The 19,244-nt window shown below is 47.8% G+C and overlaps 1 protein-coding gene across 1 annotated transcript in view; it reads right to left on the bottom strand.

Annotated features, from left to right (window-relative positions):
• chrm3b (cholinergic receptor, muscarinic 3b) overlaps window positions 1-16,168 on the bottom strand; it is a 67,972-nt gene extending 51,804 nt beyond the window's left edge. Inside the window, exon 1 of the mRNA XM_035533204.2 lies at window positions 15,502-16,168. The gene's annotated coding sequence lies outside the window, so the exon portion shown is untranslated. The remainder of the gene's footprint in view (window positions 1-15,501) is intronic.
• Between the last annotated feature and the right edge of the window lie 3,076 nt (window positions 16,169-19,244).

The following is a 19,244-nucleotide window of genomic DNA, read 5'->3' as shown; positions in this document are numbered from 1 at the left end:
TCTAGAATCGCGTCTTCCTTCCTGTGAGGGCAACAGCGTGTTTGACTGGTCGTAAGACCCATTAGTTTACCCAGATGCAACTGTGCATGTATGTGACAGGACAAGCCTGATGGAAGTCAGATTTCCCATCATCCACTGCAGGAGGTGAGCGACAGATTCAGAATGACGCGTTGGCCATCTCTAGGCGCGTGAGAGGACTTCAAACGATCCAGCTTTGTGCCCGGAGCGAAAACCTTCCCACACTCACACACCTGCTGCCTCTGGGTCTGGCTTGCCTGGAGGTTTAGGCTCAAATGGAAATACTGGCGTTTTTAGTCTGTCTGTGTTTGCGTTAACCTGAACAGTGTTCCAGATTACAGTGAAATGTCAAGGACAAGCCATTCACACCATTTTAAGTAAGAGAGAGAAACACAATCAGTCTGTAGTTTTGCTGATGGCAGATTATTTTAAATCAATACATAAAACAATTATATGGAATACTTACAGATGCTTTATATATGCTCTTAAATCATATATGCATAAAACATTCTTTATCTGCTCATCTTGACTAATTGTGTCAGCAGGTCAGCCGTGTAGAAGTTCAGCCGTCCAGTTTCAAGGCTTTGTTTCTCTCTTCTTCACGGGGTTGGTCTTCATCATCAGCTCCTGGCCATCGCCGTGACGACGCACGAGTTCTCGGGAAGAAGTGAGGGGCCATCGCTGTGACGACGCGTGACGTCTCGGGGATGGGGGGGACCGTATGTGGGGCGCGTGGCTCTGTGTGTTCAGAGACCCGAGACCTGCGGCCTCCTGTTAGGCTGTCGCTGTGGAGGCGTTTTCCACTCTGAGCCCCAGGTCTCTCCCTGCTGGCTGTTCGGTTTGTGCAAGTCCGCCATCACCAAAGTCTGAGACGCAGCTGCAGAGACAGCGATGCCACTATAATGGGGACAGGAGCTAACGTGTCCTTCTTCAGACTAACATGGGGGGAGACGTGTTTGATGGAAACTCCCCCAAAACATTAGTGTTCCACAAATAAAACAAAATCAATAACCCACCACTCCACCCCACCAAGCCTGTGCAGAGCCCTCAGGCTACACATCGTGCTACAGAATCCACAGTAGGCACACATAGGAAAGACCTTTCTATTAGAGAACTCGAGGAGAACTATGCAGCTACAAGCATGATGCATATTATTAACATTTATATCATGCAATACATGTAGCTGTAATGAAGAAGCCTGTACATATTGAGTATTGTGCTTCCATCAAACACTCTTTGTCGCTACGGCAACACTATCAGGGAGCGATTCCCCAGCCTCATCTGCTAAAGAGTCACAGCACTCTACAGTTTAGTGCCTCGGCGTGGATATGTGGCATCTCTCGGTGATGTAGGCTGAAAGGCGTGAGCAGTTCGGAGAGGAGCTGTCTGTCCCAGGAGCAGCTCCCACACGGATACGGATGCGTTTGGCAATCGGCCATCGCAGCCAAACGCCCTGGACCTCCGAGCGATTCGAGTTCAGCCTGCATCTGTGTGGCCTTCACGAAGACAATTTACTGCCTGTACCCCCCAGGTCGAATCCACCACCTCCTGCCAAACGTGCTGCCGCAAATATGCGCACGTCCCAAGACGTCATCTCCGCATGCCCAAAATCTGTTCCATGCGTTGGTATTTGGCAAGCGGTTGGCATGTGCCCTACACGGGGCAATATGTAGGGAGCATGCGTGATTTAGCACTTACCCGCAAAGCAGAGCAGCGCATGCCAATACTTTTTTCAATACCCAAGTGGTGAAACATTAATTCGAAGAAGCAGCGAAGACAATGCAAGCCACTCTTTTAAATTAACTTAAAGTGCCTTGACCGGCTGGCAGCCTTGCAGCGGCAATCACAGAGAGTGTTCTGTAACGGGACATCACTGCCTTCCAGCAGGTAATGAAGTCCTGGATCAGGGCTGGACTGGACTCTGGACACACCACCAAGTGCCGTAACCCTGATGATGTGTTAGATGGACCTCCTGGCTGGATTTCCGTGCGCAAAGCAGCTTTAAAATAGAACAGACACCTGTACATCCAAAACCCCACAATGCAAAGCTTTACAATTATGTTATATTGCTGTTCATTAGATGAAAAAAAGTACCAGACAGCAATGAGGAAATACAGTCTAATGACCTCGTTCGATCCAATTACCTCATTGCGACCTCATCTTCTTTGTTAACAGCCATGATGTGAATTTATTACAAAATGTCCCCTTCCGTTCTCCAAGCATAGCTGACAATGATAGGACAGGGTAATGCACATTATAGTTCTGTGTACAGCACACAGAAAGTGAAGGAAGAACCTTCACAGATACCAGACGAGCTTTCATAGCGTCCGTTTGGTTATATTGTCTTCAGCTGGCAGGAGAGGTCAGCTAAGGATCCCAGGCTGAATCCTGGTTTTAAAGAATAAACGATCATACAGTTAAAGAATTCTAGAGCAAGAGTGCCATTAAAGGTCGTAAATTCTGCACAGAGGCATCGTGGGTACGGAGAAGGGTGGATTTGGTTCGGCCGTCACGTGCAGAGAGAGCATGTGTTCATCCAATCCCAGCGTCTCACAGTTTCCTGCTGACAGTTGCGGTTGTGGTAGACAGTGTCTGGCAGCAAACTGACGGGGCGATCGGAACGAAAGAGATGGGGATAATTACAGCAACGTAACGCTGTCCACCTGTGACCTGGTCATGACCGTACATGAGGCTCAGTTCCTGTGATATCTCTGAATCAGCTCTGAGCAGAACGTCAGGCTGGAGTGTTCCACACGTAACATTTCCCAGGTCGCCCTGCAAGTTTATCTTCGGACAGCGAGTGGAAAAGAGAAAAGTGTATTTTTTTATTCTTAATTAAACATCTGAGTCCTCCTCTGTCTAATTCTGAGCTGTGAGACTAAATGTAATGACAATGTTAAACTCTACTGTGCGTGAAACAGCTGTGTGATACTTTGCAGGAATGGCTGATTGACAACCCTAAGCTCTCGTCTCCTCTACTGCACTGCTATCCTGCTGTAACAGGCGGGGCCACCGTATTAACAAGAGCATATGGCAATATTACAGCCAAACAGATACTAAGCCGGCGGGGTTAGTCATGAGTGCTAGGCATGTGATTTACAAAGACCTGTATGTGTGAGTCAGTTTAAGATAGTTGTTTTCTCAGCGCAGTGTGTAGATTTGCACGCTGTTGCTAATTCTGACAGATTTATTACCACTGAAGCTAGACAAATGACCCCTAATTCCCCCGTGTAGCTGATATAGCAGAAAACCTCCCTGTCTGCACAAACCCCAGTGCTGACATGCCTGGCTAGGGGGCCAACAAGCCAAACCAAGCTCAGTTAGCAGGTTTACAGCCAGGAAATCGCTGAAGTGTCCAACGCAGAGCGTCACGGCACGGAGAACACAGTTCCATCAGCCTGAATGCAGTCCGGAGCAGTCCGGTCTGTCAATCAGCCGGCGCGTGTGCCAGATCTCAGCTGCTCCGTGTGTGTGTCACTGAGAGAACCTTCCAGCTGAGGACACCACTCAGGACTCGCGCTCCTCCGAGATCTAAATCAAAACCTGGCAAATTGAGTCTCACCTCATCCAGCAACACACAGACCGTTATGTTTCAGTAGAGACAGAGCAAAAGAATGGGGTCAGCGTTGTCAGGGCAACGGCAGGCTAAGAGTTGCAGATGACATAAATCCCTCACAGAAGCTGAAGTGCAACGCTCCGTGGATGTGACCTCCAAAGTGGGGTAAGAGGAGGTGACCTCCAGCATGGGGTAGGAGGAGGTGACCTCCAGCATGGGGTAAGAGAAGGTGACCTCCAGCATGGGGTAGGAGGAGGTGACCTCCAGCATGGGGTAAGAGAAGGTGACCTCCAGCATGGGGTAGGAGGAGGTGACCTCCAGCATGGGGTAGGTCCAAATCGTCAGCGATACACGGCGGCAGGATTTGCGCGCGCCGCATGCAAAAGCAATCTGTCTGGTCGGTGTCACAGTGGCGCAGGACTCGTTAGCCAGCTCAGCATGACTGGGCCCGCTGACCTCAGAACAGTGGCCCTGAGGTCACCCGGCAACAGGAAAGGCCACGGTGCGATCGGCATCATCCAATCAGAAGCAACCACGCTGCAGACCCGGTACGAGAGCACTAGAGCACTGTCTGCCCGACTGCCTAAGCAGCTACAGGCACCGTGATAAATACAGTGAGACTGTTATTACAGTAATACGCTCCTTCATCCATTCATCCTCTTAATGTGCTCCTTTATTGTCAAGTTTGTATTGTTATTCCAGCTATTCCTGCTATTCCAGGAGTCAAGGACTGCACACTGTACATTATCATATAATTCTGTTTAAACTGTGGCCAGGAGAACTAATTTAGTCCATTACACGTTTACCAAAAATGACCAATAAAAATGTTCTCTAGACGTCTAGATTCTTGAAATAAAGTGTCACTGTAATAATAACAAGAATGTTTTATCCACCACGTAATATGAATTCAACGAGGTGAATTAGGCAACACACACACACACACACACACACACAAAAATTAGATTAAATCCACCCTATATGCAAGAAGATTACATAATAATCACAGGAAATGTATATAAACTAATAAAGAATTTGAAACGTCTGACCAAGCTTATTGGCTTATTAGTGTAGCATTCTAGATTAAGATTAAGGCTAACCAGGCTGTAAAGGGTTAAGCACATACAGTTTCAGCCTCCTCTGAAGTCCTGCGAGAACCAATCAGTGTGAATGTGTGCAGTTTCACTCCACAGGAAACACAAACGTGAATGATGGCGCATCACACCACACCAGCCCAGAGAAACACTCGTCCACCCTCCTCTATCACTCCTGCTGCCATAAAGTGAACCCATCACAAGAGGACAGGGATTTGCGGTTTATCAAGGGCGTCTCATCATTGTCCACTATTACTGATCTGTGTTTAGTGTGGTAGGAGAACTACTACAAGGATACCTGAACCAAAAGAAAAATCATTTTCCCTCAAAAACAGACAGTCCAGTCTGACATGTGTCCTGCACCTTTGAAGGAACACACGTTAACATACATGAGTGTGTGTGTGTGTCAAACAGACCCGCTCAACTAGATAGCCCTAACACTCCGTACACGTTTTTCTGCAGACAAAGGACTACAGCAGGTTTTCTATAAACGTGTATGCTTGTAAATACCACATTGTGATTATAATCATTTCAGACTATGACTGAGCTGTGGTTTGAAAATATTAAAAGACAGATGATGGCTAATGGTGCGTTAGGTTAAAAACCGCACTGCTACATCGCGTGAACGCCAGCATTCACTGAAACACCCGCTGAAGGAGAGAGGTTGGTCAGCACGGTCACAGAACGTATACTGAAATATCAAAGTCTGAAAATGTCAGTTCTGTGACAACAATCAAATGACAAATTATGCATCTCTATTACAAACCAATTTACATTTACTGAACTCATATTGAACACATCAGACTAAGATGACTGGACCAAAAATTGAGCAATAGCCCTAACCCTAACAGTAACACTTAAACCTAACTCTAACCCTAACCCTAACCCCAACCCTAACCCTAACCCTAACCCTAACTCTAACCCTAACCCTAACCCCAACCCTAATCCTAACCCTAACAATAACACTTAAACCTAACTCTAACCCTAACCCTAACCCTAACAACCCTAACCCTAACCCCAACCCTAACCCTAACCCTAACCCCAACCCTAACCCTAACCCTAACCGTAACACTTAACCCTAACCCTAACCCTAACAGTAACACTTAACCCTAACTCTAACCCTAACCCTCACCCCAACCCTAACCCTAACCCTAACAGTAACACTTAACCCTAACCCTAACTCTAACCCTAACCCTAACCCTAACCCCAACCCCAACCCTAACCCTAACCCTAACTCTAACCCTAACCACAACCCTAACCCCAACCCTAACAATAACACTTAAACCTAACTCTAACCCTAACCCTAACCCTAACAATAACAACCCTAACCCCAACCCTAACCCTAACCCCAACCCTAACCCTAACCCTAACCCCAACCCTAACCCTAACCGTAACACTTAACCCTAACCCTAACCCTAACAGTAACACTTAAACCTAACTCTAACCCTAACCCTCACCCCAACCCTAACCCTAACAGTAACACTTAACCCTAACCCTAACCCTAACAGTAACACTTAACCCTAACCCTAACAACCCTAACCCTAACCCTAACCCCAACCCTAACCCTAACCCTAACAACCCTAACCCTAACCCCAACCCTAACCCTAACCCTAACCCCAACCCTAACCCTAACCCTAACAGTAACACTTAACCCTAACCCTAACAGTAACACTTAAACCTAACTCTAACCCTAACCCTAACAACCCTAACCCTAACCCCAACCCTAACCCTAACCCTAACCCCAACCCTAACCCTAACAGTAACACTTAACCCTAACCCTAACTCTAACCCTAACCCTAACAGTAACACTTAAACCTAACTCTAACCCTAACCCTAACCCTAACAACCCTAACCCTAACCCCAACCCTAACCCTAACCCCAACCCTAACCCTAACCCTAACAGTAACACTTAACCCTAACCCTAACTCTAACCCTAACCCTAACAGTAACACTTAAACCTAACTCTAACCCTAACCCTAACCCTAACAACCCTAACCCTAACCCCAACTCTAACCCTAACCCTAACCTAACCCTAACCCTAACAGTAACACTTAACCCTAACCCTAACTCTAACCCTAACCCTAACCCTAACCCCAACCCCAACCCTAACTCTAACCCTAACCACAACCCTAACCCCAACCCTAACAATAACACTTAACCCTAACTCTAACCCTAACCCTAACCCTAACAATAACAACCCTAACCCTAACCCCAACCCTAACCCTAACCCTAACCCCAACCCTAACCCTAACCCTAACCGTAACACTTAACCCTAACAGTAACACTTAAACCTAACTCTAACCCTAACCCTCACCCCAACCCTAACCCTAACCCTAACAGTAACACTTAACCCTAACCCTAACCCTAACAGTAACACTTAACCCTAACCCTAACCCTAACAACCCTAACCCTAACCCTAACCCCAACCCTAACCCTAACCCCAACCCTAACCCTAACCCTAACAGTAACACTTAAACCTAACTCTAACCCTAACCCTAACAACCCTAACCCTAACCCCAACCCTAACCCTAACCCTAACCCCAACCCTAACCCTAACAGTAACACTTAACCCTAACCCTAACTCTAACCCTAACCCTAACAGTAACACTTAAACCTAACTCTAACCCTAACCCTAACCCTAACAACCCTAACCCTAACCCCAACCCTAACCCTAACCCCAACTCTAACCCTAACCCTAACAGTAACACTTAAACCTAACTCTAACCCTAACCCTAACCCTAACAACCCTAACCCTAACCCCAACTCTAACCCTAACCCTAACCTAACCCTAACCCTAACAGTAACACTTAAACCTAACTCTAACCCTAACCCTAACCCCAACCCTAACCCTAACCCTAACCCCAACCCTAACCCTAACCCTAACTCTAACCCTAACCCTAACAGTAACACTTAAACCTAAGTCTAACCCTAACCCTAACAGTAACACTTAAACCTAACTCTAACCCTAACCCTAACCCCAACCCTAACCCTAACCCCAACCCTAACCCTAACCCCAACCCTAACAGTAACCCTAACCCTAACCCCAACCCTGGAGTTTATGTTTGCGGCCCCGTGTCTCCGGGGCCTCCACTGCTGTGTTTGGCTTTCGAGGGGCGCCCAACACCAGGCCCGCATCGCACTCACAGACTGTCAAAACTTTCCATGGAAAAGGATGAGCAGTCAAAGACCTACTTAACCCCGACAGAGCCTTGCAGGCACGGCGTGCCCGACAGGTGGAACAGACAGCTGCTAACGCACAACAGATTGTGATTAGATGAGGACAATATTAAACGGACTTCAGACGTCCTAGGAAGCACATGCCAGCACATTAGTCTCACATTTTTCTTCGATATTAAATTCAATTCACTGCCATACAGTGCCTGCAGGCTGTTCATCTAAGTTACAGGGGAGAGATTTGTAGTTTAAATTATGGTAAACACTTCAACACCCATCTGTGGTGTCACACAGCAGGTTGGCAAGAGGATGCAGGTTTTGGTTTTTCGCCCTTTGACTCTTTTACTGGATGAGTAAATGTCAAGTGATCTTTCCCCTAAATTAAAATTTGCCTTTTTTTTTTTTTTTTTTGCCACACTGAACAAACAACCCCCACTGAATGTTAACATTATAAATCTTTCATTTTCTCATGCAGAGGGGATGGCTATTTTAGGACAGGCGTTTGGGGTTGAGTAGGCACTAATGGTTTAAATCTGAAAGATGGAATGCCATGATTTGGCTCCGGACTCTGCCGGGTACACGGCTGGCCTAGCACAGCAAAACACTGTTTCCACCTCGACAAGCAAGTTCTTTTCCCTCCCTCTCTCTCTCTCTCTCTCTCTCTCTCTCTCTCTCTCTCTCTCTCTCTCTCTCTCTCTCCTCTTGCAAATCTTTTTATTGCAGGACAATTACACCATCATAAAAGTGTTTGGTTGTTCTGTTACTCAGTAGTTTGTACACATGTTGGAACAGTAACTTTCCCTCGTTAAGAAGCATATATCCCTGAATAAATATAGAGATGGCGCACGCACACACACACACACACACACACACACAAAGTGCCCTATCCAGCACAGTAAATATTTGAGTAAGCACATGTATTGTTTCCCAGAAAGTGCATCATGTGAACATTACAATATTGCATTCGCCCAAAAATGAGACGCCTGCCTGTTCCTCACGCTACCACTGACATCACATCCCCACTGAGAAAGTTGAGCTTGGTAACAGCTTGGTCATCAGTCTCCGTCCTGATTACAGCTACAAACTGTTCGCTGGTTGGCACACTTTTATCCTAATTTTGAGGGCAGATCTATTTCCCACTTTGGAAGGTCAAAATAGACTAAACAGACCAAAAAAGGCCATTCGTGGTGGAAAGAGTAATTACGAACATCTGATAGTGATCACCATTCTGCTTCAGACATGAATGAACTTCATCAGAGACTGCGAGTCAGACATCAGATGCTTCTCCACTGTGCTGTCTCCTTACCTTAAATTCATGAACAGAATTGTCTCTTTAAAAGGGGAGTTGATATGGTTTTAAATTTAACTGTCATTAAACAGGAAGGTCAGGGAGCTGTTTAATGGGCCTCAATGTCTGGAAGCCACCAGCAGATTTTGTTCCAACACAGTAATTTGGCTGTGGGTTGGACAGGAATCTCAGAAGTGTCTCTGAAAAGAGAAAGAACGTAGACTGGGAGGTGAGACACACACACACACACACACACACACACACACACACACACACACACACACACTACAGACTGGGAGGTGGGACGCACACACACACACACACACACACACACACACACTCACACACACACACACACACACACACTACAGACTGGGAGGTGGGACACACACACACACACACACACACACACACACACACACACACACTGGGAGGTGGGACGCACACACACACACACACACACACACACACACACACACTCACACACACACACACTCACACACTCACACACACACACACACTACAGACTGGGAGGTGGGACGCACACACACACACACACACTCACACACACACACACACACACACACACACACACACACACACACACACACACACACACACACTACAGACTGGGAGGTGGGACGCACACACACACACACACACACACACACACACACACACACGCACACACACACACACACACACACTACAGACTGGGAGGTGGGACGCACACACACACACACACACACACACACACACTCACACACACACACACACACTACAGACTGGGAGGTGGGACGCACACACACACACACACACACTACAGACTGGGAGGTGGGACACACACACACACACACACACACTACAGACTGGGAGGTGGGACGCACACACACACACACACACACACACACTCACACTCACACACACACACACACACACACACACACTACAGACTGGGAGGTGGGACACACACACACACACACACACACACACTACAGACTGGGAGGTGGGACGCACACACACTACAGACTGGGAGGTGGGACACACACACACTACAGACTGGGAGGTGGGATGCACACACACACACTACAGACTGGGAGGTGGGATGCACACACACACACTACAGACTGGGAGGTGGGACACACACACACTACAGACTGAGAGGTGGGACACACACACACACACACACACACACACACACTACAGACTGGGAGGTGGGACACACACACACACACACACACACACACTACAGACTGGGAGGTGGGACACACACACACACACACACACACTACAGACTGGGAGGTGGGACACACACACACTACAGACTGGGAGGTGGGATGCACACACACACACTACAGACTGGGAGGTGGGACACACACACACACACACACACACACACACACTACAGACTGGGAGGTGGGACGCACACACACTACAGACTGGGAGGTGGGACGCAAACACACTACAGACTGGGAGGTGGGACACACACACACTACAGACTGGGAGGTGGGACACACACACACTACAGACTGGGAGGTGGGATGCACACACACACACTACAGACTGGGAGGTGGGACACACACACACTACAGATTGAGAGGTGGGACACACACACACACACACACACACACACACACACACACACTACAGACTGGGAGGTGGGACGCAAATAAACTACAGACTGGGAGGTGGGACACACACACACACTACAGACTGGGAGGTGGGACACACACACTACAGACTGGGAGGTGGGATGCACACACACACACTACAGACTGGGAGGTGGGACACACACACACTACAGACTGGGAGGTGGGACACACACACACTACAGACTGGGAGGTGGGACACACACACACACACACACACTACAGACTGGGAGGTGGGACGCACACACACTACAGACTGGGAGGTGGGACACACACACACACACACACACACACACTACAGACTGGGAGGTGGGACACACACACACACACACACACACACACACACACACACACACTACAGACTGGGAGGTGGGACACACACACGCACTACAGACTGGGAGGTGGGACACACACACACACACACACACACACTACAGACTGGGAGGTGGGACACACACACACACACACACACACTACAGACTGGGAGGTGGGACACACACACACTACAGACTGAGAGGTGGGATGCACACACACACACTACAGACTGGGAGGTGGGACACACACACACTACAGACTGGGAGGTGGGACACACACACACACACACACACACACACACACACACTACAGACTGGGAGGTGGGACACACACACACACACACACACTACAGACTGGGAGGTGGGACACACACACGCACTACAGACTGGGAGGTGGGACACACACACACACACACACACACACACACACACACACTACAGACTGGGAGGTGGGACACACACACACACACACACACACTACAGACTGGGAGGTGGGACACACACACACACACACACACACACACACACACACACACACACTAGAGACTGGGAGGTAAGAAGTATCGGCAGGTCATGTTTTTGGCTGTGACAGAGAAACACATGAAGCTACCGTGGCAGTAAACATATAATTGAGTTTCTGCCTATCTCAGAAGTGTTTAAAAATGGCTTTCGCACGTGAGTTTCACAACAGTCTCCCCACACTCATTTAGAAAATAAACCAACCAGTTCAAACACCATCAGCGGTGGACCAAGATTAGAATTCGTAATTATAACTGGAAAACAGATGCTACAGAGCACAGATTAAAATGAACAAACCTTAACTACACTCACCCACACCATAATGAAACAGACGACGTTAAGAATAAACATACCAGGGGATGAAGTCGCTGCAATGTGTTGTGGGTAAAATGAACAAAAGTGACCAGGCACCTAAAGCCAAATAACTCTTTCAATTATCTCACGCAGCAAAGCGGAAAATCACATTCAGATGACATCACTTCCATCCCAGCGCGTTAAAATGATAGCCATCGGCGCGATTGTTCGGAACAAACAGACCACGCTAACAAGCCACCCTGCTCGCGCTAAGGGAGCATCTGGAAGACTTCCTAATGAGACAGACGATCAAGACAGAGAAACACAACTAGGCAGATGTTTACTGCTCGGTTCTTGCAGCTGGTGCCGCCGACCCCATTAACAGAACCGCGTCGCGGTTTCGGCACTCCGGCTATGTACCGCACGTCTCCCAGAAGTCCAGTGTCGGAGACGGGCTGAACCACGGAGAACTCTGCACAGCCTTTCCTCAGCCCATGGGCCACAGAGTGCCACACGCAGGGAATAATTCCGGAGAACCCGAGACACGCGGTAGCAGTGCCAGACTCATCCCCAAATGTCTCTCTACATTTTGTTTTTTCTTACCACACCTGAGGTGCACACCTGACAACCAAACAAACAAACTTCAAGTTTAAGCCTAACTAGAAGAGCTCAGAGCTCAGACGCAGAGGTTTTTTTATGAGAAAGACAAAGAAAATCAGGACTGGCAGGTGCTCGAGTCTACATTCATTAACATAATTTAATAACATAAAACATTTGTGTACATTTGTGTAACTACCTGGAAGCTTGAACTGTAGGCAACTTGTTTTTTAAAAAACAAATGATAAATATCTTAAACAGGTATTCCTGTTAAATCATATCAGCTAATCAAACAGTAAACCTGTGCTTTATAGAAGAAGAAGAAAATGACAACATCTTAATTTCATTCTTTTAAAAATAATTTTAGAATTAATAATAATAATCAGGTTTTTCTTGGATAGTCCTCATTCCCTACACAAGTTACAACAGGCCACCACACTGATCTCTACTAGATAACTTGCTAAGTGTCAGAATTTGAACATTAGACGCCATAGCAATAGCATTGCTTAGAGAGCCTGTTCAATCTACAAAAATATTTTAAAAACAAGTCTTGTAAAAGACATATGTTGTCTTTCTGAAATGTATTTTGTCACAACAACTCACTCTGCTGACACAATCACACTGATTCAGAACAAATATAAGGCACTTGCTGTGTTGACATATGGCTGATAGCGTGACAGGTAGCCTTAATATTTGATTCTCGTATAAACCACACCCTCAGTGGCAACTGAACCAGACAGTCAGTATAAATAATACACTACTAAAACCTGATCCCATCCATTCTGGAATAAACACAGGCTTTCTCTTTCTGCAGGACACGTGCACTACTACTGAGAGGCTCATGGACATGTGCACTACTACTGAGAGGCTCATGGATGCGTGCACTACTACTGAGAGGCTCATGGATACGTGCACTACTACTGAGAGGCTCGTGGACACGTGCACTACTACTGAGAGGCTCGTGGACGCGTTCACTACTACTGAGAGGCTCGTGGACGCGTTCACTACTACTGAGAGGCTCATGGATACGTGCACTACTACTGAGAGGCTCATGGACGCGTGCACTACTACTGAGAGGCTCATGGATACGTGCACTACTACTGAGCGTACTCGTGGATACCTGCACTACTACTGAGTGTACTCGTGGATACCTGCACTACTACTGCGTGTACTCGTGGATACATGCACTACTACTGAGTGTACTCATGGATACCTGCACTACTACTGAGTGTACTCATGGATACCTGCACTACTAGTGAGTGTACTCATGGACACGTACACTACTAGTGAGTGTACTCATGGATACGTGCACTACTACTGCGTGTACTCATGGATACCTGCACTACTACTGAGTGTACTCATGGACACGTGCACTACTACTGAGTGTACTCATGGACACGTACACTACTACTGAGTGTACTCATGGATACCTGCACTACTACTGCGTGTACTCATGGACACGTGCACTACTACTGCGTGTACTCATGGACACGTGCACTACTACTGCGTGTACTCATGGACACGTGCACTACTACTGCGTGTACTCATGGACACGTGCACTACTACTGCGTGTACTCATGGACACGTGCACTACTAGTGAGTGTACTCATGGACACGTACACTACTACTGAGTGTACTCATGGACATGTACACTACTACTGAGTGTACTCATGGACACGTGCACTACTTACAGAAGGGGACTGAAACTTACTTTGTTACTAAAAATGATTTATTTTTTTAAAATAACTGTCCTCTGGAACATAACATCAACAGAAAACAGAAACAACTTCAGTGCCTTAAAGGACCCAGAGAAGCAGGGTAACAAGTTAGCTCTGCACCCTGGCTAAGCAAACCATATTGTCAACAGGGTGGAGAATTTTCACACAGCTAACAAAAGAAGGTCCATCATGCCTCTTGGTCTCTCTGATGACATTAAATCTGCAGCTTTCGAGATCACTGCCAATTTAACTGACTGAGACACAACAGAAAGAGAGACACAGCGAGAGACTGACAGAAAAAAATAGAAAAGGACAGACAAAAGGAGACAGATAAAAAGAAGGGGATGCACAAACAGACAGACAGGCAGGAGAGACAGACCGGACAGCCATGGTGTATTTGCATGTATTTGCAGTCTGTGATCTTAAAAGCCAGAAGGAAGATTTGGGCACCTGCCACACAAATATCTTCCTTCTGTTGACACTAAACTAGCAGACATGAGCACACCACCCTACTGAAACCCACCACCACCACCCAACAAACACCACCACCCCATGAACAACATGAAACCCTAGTGGAGCGTAGCATCTAGGAGGCTACACACCTAACATCACAAGCATATTTTATCGACTCCTTCCGTCACGCGCAGAGTGGCCGTCCTCAAGCAGGTGAGCCTTCAGTCTCTAGTGTTACTCAACCCAAAACACCTTGAACCTCCATACACCATAGCCAGCAACATACCTGCACTGGAGCACAGTCTCAATACCCTGGTCTGAGGAAGACTTCTGTCCCTAACTTAAACTGTAATTATTTACCATGCATCCTCATATGAAAATGATATATTCAGGTCACACTAGAAACCTGACGCTCACTTCCGGAGGGTCGTAGATTGAGACCATCAGCGTCCTCTGAGCCGCTGGACTACCAGAGAAACAAAGGTTCCATATTCTGTTCGTTTGATTAAACAAAAGGCTCGAGCTTCAATAAGATCCCTTTGCCGGATAAATGCTGTTAACCAGGCAACCCATTATAAAGTTTTCACACCACGTGAGATAAAACTCGCTATGGTATTTCAGTCTTTCAGTACATTTATGAAATAGAAACTGAAGGATAAGTGCACTGCACTGGTCACTGCTGGAAGGAAAAAAAACCGACAGACACAGTGAAAGGCTGAGAGAGGAACGAGAGACGCACGTTGAATAAGTGCGTGCCAGCATTGTGCGTTGAGCTGGAGGAGCGTTTAAAGCCTCACGTCTTGGCACATGTCGGTCATATCGTGACTTACCGTCGCTCTGCGCAAAAGCACGCGTTACTCTTCCGCCGGTATTCCTCTCTCTCTCTGGTCAGTGGCGTTTGCACCTAAGCACGAGTCCGGCTCTAGCACGCGTACCGACAACTTTTATCCCAACGTGTCCGCGGTGTCGTCCGGCACGCGGCAGCAGCAGCGTTCCGCTCGCGCGAGCAGCGCGCGTTCTTCACGGTCTGTCCTTCCTCACATACGCACAACTGGAGACCGCCGATTTGATCTGAACATGTTCTGCGAAACGATTCTGATCTGCACAACTCTCGGCGGTGGGCAGGCGTCCAAGTAACGATGAAGAAGGCACGAATCTTTAAGGCAAGGCGCGTGCACGGGACGTTTGAGAAAACGTCCAACGTTACCGGTAACAAACAGGTCCGCGAGCGGCATGAGAGTAGCCACGGCCGTCAAGGCGCGTTTACACAGAAATACTGCAGCCAGACAGCAGATTCAGTCACGAGTGCCAACCACATCAAAACGCGCACGCTCGCAAAATGCCACATTTCAGTTTCTGTTTCTGAAAATTCAAACGGACCGAGTTCAGCGACATCGGGGCTCTTTCAGTGGCTCAGTCCCCGACCCGGAGTAGCAGAACACAGAAGCACGCAGCGCCACCTCTACTGCGTCCGCAACGGAGCGAGCGCGGAGCAGCCTCCAGCCATCCAGGGGCTGCGCTCGTGCAGACGCGCCCGCTCCGTCAGGGGACGGAAACGTCACTCTCGGTGCCCACGCGGGTTAAACCCACGGCGCCGGCGGAGCGGTTAATGGAGCGCGCCGATGCGCAGGCCTAAACGAGCGCGACGCACGCCGACAGGTGGCATTCGAGCTCGGGGACGGTAACAGGCAGTACGGGGCGCGACTGCAGCGTTCAGACCAACTGCACGAACGAAACACGAGCTTGCAGTCGGCGCCTCCGCGTCTGCTCCTCTCCGGCGGGCTGGACTGCGCGTGGCGCCCGTGCGCTCTCAGCGCTCGCGTCACCTCGCGGCTGTAAATGGCTGAAGCGGAACGCACAGTGGCGTCCTCGGCATGAGAGCAGTTGGAGCGGTTCTGCACAACTCGGCTTCCGCCGGATCAGACCAGACTGCCGACGCCTGGTGAGCAGGTGACGCGGTGCCGCCCGGCCCGCTGATGTCACGTAGCAGGGGGTTTAAAAGTTTGCGTGCACGAAAGTTTCGGAGGAGTGTCACGGCGCCGTTTCTTACGCACTTGCACCGCGCGGGTCTGGAAGTGCACGCGCCACCCGCAGGGCACCTGTCTGCACGCCGTTATTATCGCGCGCGGCGCGAAATAAGACGCAATCAGACGGCACGGAAAAGAGCGCATGCGCGCGTCCTCACCTACCAAACGCGAATTTTACGCCTCGGATTTCAAATGAGTTCATTGAGTTGATCATTTTACACTTGTTTTACGCCTACTGCTCTCCAGGTGACTTGACAATATCTATTTAAATGCAAAAGGTTACTGCAGTTTTACAGAAAATTATTGTCACTGGTTAGAACATTTGCTAAATAAAAGTGCGTTGCATTTCTCAGTCATCTGACAAGTTCATGACCATTTACTACCATGTCTTAATTTAACCCAGCATTCGGTTATTGGATAACGACGTGGCAACATCTTAACGATTTTGAAACATTTCTTAACACAGAATGTGGCTCATACGTTTCTTTACCAAAATCATTCAAAAATCACATCTTGGACCGCAGCCAGGGGCATCAGAACCACACACAGGGCATGTCGTAACACAGCAGTGTGTGTGTTTTGCTGTGGGTGATGTGACTGAGAGAGGGTTCAGGTGCAGGGGATTCTGGGTGCCCTCCTTCCTCACAATGTTACCGCAGGTGACGAGAACACAGCTTTACCCCAGACACACCCCCATCCTGTGGACAGCATGAGCTGGATACAAACGCTCACCAGCCACCCCTGACATATCAGATGGATGATAACTAAGTGGTAGTTCTGAAATCACCAGTGATATTCGTAGCTGTCATTAATACTATTTTCCTCTAGTTATTTGCCTCTTTTTGATGTATTGTTTTACATTTATATTTTATTAAGATCTCAGTGCAGCAGTAGGGCAGCGAATCTTTCCACGCTGGGCTTCCTAGATGAATAATTAACCTTGGAGGTAGAGTCTGTCCATATTTCCAAGTTGAAGCCACTGGTGCTATTAAGCACCAGCTCACCCTGACATGACCACAGCCGTTGTCGCATACGTTGTGTGCCGTGACTGAACGTCCACACATTGGGTGTGACAGGACATGGACGACTGATGCATGAGATGCATGAGAGTTGCGCGTTGCTGTGATGTTTTCAACTGAGAGAGAGTGAGAAAAAGATGAGAACATCTAATACTGCTGTGCTCTAGACCACTGTGCTACGGGATGGCTGTGCTACAGGATGGCTGTGCTCCAGACCACTGTGCTACAGGATGGCTGTGCTCTAGATGGCTGTGCTCTAGATGGCTGTGCTACAGGATGGCTGTGCTCCAGACCACTGTGCTACAGGATGGCTGTGCTCCAGACCGCTGTGCTACAGGATGGCTGTGCTCTAGACCGCTGTGCTACAGGATGGCTGTGCTCTAGACCGCTGTGCTACAGGATGGCTGTGCTACAGGATGGCTGTGCTCTAGATGGCTGTGCTCTAGGGTAACTCTGCTCTTATATTGCTCATAGTTTTGAGTGTCCAGTGCTCATTCAGTCATAACTAACTGTGAATGTATGAATGTGTGATGTTGGCTCCTACTCCAGAAGACACAAGAAGCCTTATTTAATAAATATAACTATACACTGAGAAACGTACCTGGTTGGAAACAATAAACCAGCAATAAAGGCTGAATCTCTCCCCCAAGACACACACAATCCTACACAAATACATCCACCTTTGGGTCAGATTTTGGGAGCTCACACACAAACACACACGCACACACACACACACACACACACACACAGTATATATAATTTGTATTTGCTGTTCATACCAGGGTTGTAAATACTCCAGTTATAGCAGGTGGTGCAGCTTGGAACAACCCCATGAAGACTGTGCCTCTGTGTTTACATGTTTATTCTGTTTTGCATTTTCTAACTGAATTACCAGGGGTCAGCACGGCACATTACCTATTGTATTACCTAGTGATTAAATTTGACATGCCTATGTAAATGAAGGCAAGGAGGAGTGGAACCAATCACTTTCACTCACTTTCAGGTGCTCTGATTTAATTAAACCACAAACTTCAATCAACCCAGTGCCATTAATTAAGCTCCCATCAAGCTGTACACACATGTGGACTCTGCATGTTTGGGGTGGGCTCAGATTAAAAGCCCCAGAAGCCGAATGTTTAAATTTAAGCTTGGTAGTGAGAGTGTTCTCGCTTTACGGGACATCTCCGATGACTGATGGGTGGGCAGGCGGCCAGGGGGTCGTGTACGCATGGGCTTCATGTGAAATGCCACACAGCGACACATGATGGATATAATGCTGATATGTTACAGTTGATATAATGTATTTGGCTCCACCTTGAGGCTCTGATGTCATCTAAGGTCTCAGGTCTGTTTCTGTTTAGGTTGCAATTGGTCCTCTTGGATGGACCTGAAGAAACAATACTGGAGGAGCTCAGAGAGTCAATTCTCTCAACCAAAACAAAATACACACACTGATTCTCTCAAACTAAATAAACACACTGAAACTAAAAGGTGATTTTATGATTACTGCATGATATGCCAGTTAAT

The sequence above is a fragment of the Electrophorus electricus genome, chromosome 15 (genome assembly GCF_041902795.1).
Source record: "Electrophorus electricus isolate QZ-2024a chromosome 15, ASM4190279v1, whole genome shotgun sequence".
Taxonomy (NCBI): Eukaryota; Metazoa; Chordata; class Actinopteri; order Gymnotiformes; family Gymnotidae; genus Electrophorus; species Electrophorus electricus.
Note: the sequence above shows the minus strand (reverse complement) of the source record. Positions and strands in the feature narration are given on the sequence as shown.